Consider the following 1,905-nt stretch of genomic DNA (forward strand, 5'->3'; position numbering starts at 1 on the left):
ACTTGTATGTTACTACCACAAGTATAATGTTGAGGTATGCCCAGAAAAAACGTTTATAGCCCCGGCCTGTATGAGAGACCGGCCATTATTTACCTCCTGATAGCGAGACCGGCCAATGTTAGAGTCCCGGCCGCTAATGGAATACAGGCCAATATTAGAGAATTTACAGTAGGTATGCTAGAGAACTCTCACCAAAGATTCGAATAATCTGGCATTGATGACTGGTATAAAGGCTGGTTAAGTAGAGGCTAAGGTGAGTGGATCAGATGGACGATAATGAGAACTGTGCGGAGGTAGGCAGTTGAATGAAATTGGTTATCAAGCCAGTCATTGGAGCCAACATCATGACTGTACAAATAAAAGGCGACACACTTAAACACCATCATTTGGATTCTGATGCTATTTCTTACAACATATTTTTGAAATCTAAAATAACAATTAGTAAAAGTTTTATTTTCCTCCACAAAGAAAAAAAACGATGTTAGGATTTGAGATTTCTTCCACATACTTTCTGTAGGCAAGCAGCTAATAATGTTGCTAACAGGGATCCAAAGCTAAAATGATTAGAGCATTTTCCTGGAACCGTATCTATATCTGATATCTTTCAGTCCATTTGCTGGTGCATAAACATGTGATCCAGAAAAAAAAAAATTCAGGTAAATCAGAGGCATTAGAAGCATGTTAGAACGCTGGAGCCAGGAATGATTAGATAAACCCACTTGCTGCAGAATCTCGGTTAGGGAACACTTTATTAAGCTAATAAAGTAAAAATTAGATTATGCTGAATAATGAACTTTCAATTTCAGTTTCCAAAACAGACAACTGAAAGTGACTTGTCTTGAGATTTCAAATACAATTTTAGGTATCATTGTACAATTTGTCTTTCTTGAAATGGTTAATTAAGATTACTGTTTAGACTTAAACAGTATCTGTACATTAGCACAGACAGTCCTGCTTTAAAAAAAAGAAATAATCCCTATCATCATCAACTATGTATAAAAGACTTTAAAATCAGCCAAAACTGAAACAAAATACTGTATAACAAGGATAAGCACAACAAACAAAAACAAGAAAAAGAAGCATTACAATGACGTAATAAAACTTAATACATAACACTGTAAGTATAATAAAAACAGTGAAATAATACAAGGCAGTAAAACAGATAAAATAAATAACAAAAGAGGATGAAAAAATAAATTAACAAAAAAAAAATTAAAACATCAAGTCTCAGTTGGAAAAAACACCAATGTGTAAAAACAAATTTTTAGAGGGGTTTTAAAAATGTGCTGTTTAGGGGCATGTCTAATGTGTTATGTCAGTTGACCTGAATTACCAAGAATGAAAAATCTTTCTTGAACCCTTTTGATCTCACCTTGGAGAAATTTACCTCTGCATTTAACTCATCCCCCTGGGGAAATATGGGCTGCACCCGGGGAGCAGTGTGGGGTTAAGGGTCTTTGCTCAGAGACTCAGAGTGGCAGTCTGTGGGAATGGGGCTCAAACTCAGAACCTGAGGTTTCCAAGCTCTATGCCCTAACCACTAGGCTGCCACTCTCCCTTATTATAGTAGCATATTGTAACAACGGATGAGCTCTGTCAGCTATGATGGGTCAAACCCCTTTTATTCTATCTCTTAAAAATAAACAACATAATTTTAAAATGAACTAAAAATAATTTTAAAATGAAAGCCAGGACAGGGGTGATGTGCTCTCTTTTCTGTTGAATTACAAGTTCTTGTATTGATCTGGCCTGTTTGCTCTCCCTTAATTAGTAATTCCTCTCACCTGCCGTTTTCCCTCCCTGCCTCAATCATAATTTATTCCTCTCACCTGTTTTCTCTGGTTTATATTCAGTTCAGCCTGAGCATTCAGTGCCAGATCATTACTTGTCTTTCTGTTAGTCTGT

Source organism: Cyprinodon variegatus, unplaced genomic scaffold (genome assembly GCF_000732505.1).
Source record: "Cyprinodon variegatus isolate N-32 unplaced genomic scaffold, C_variegatus-1.0 Scaffold70, whole genome shotgun sequence".
In the NCBI taxonomy this organism is placed as follows: Eukaryota; Metazoa; Chordata; class Actinopteri; order Cyprinodontiformes; family Cyprinodontidae; genus Cyprinodon; species Cyprinodon variegatus.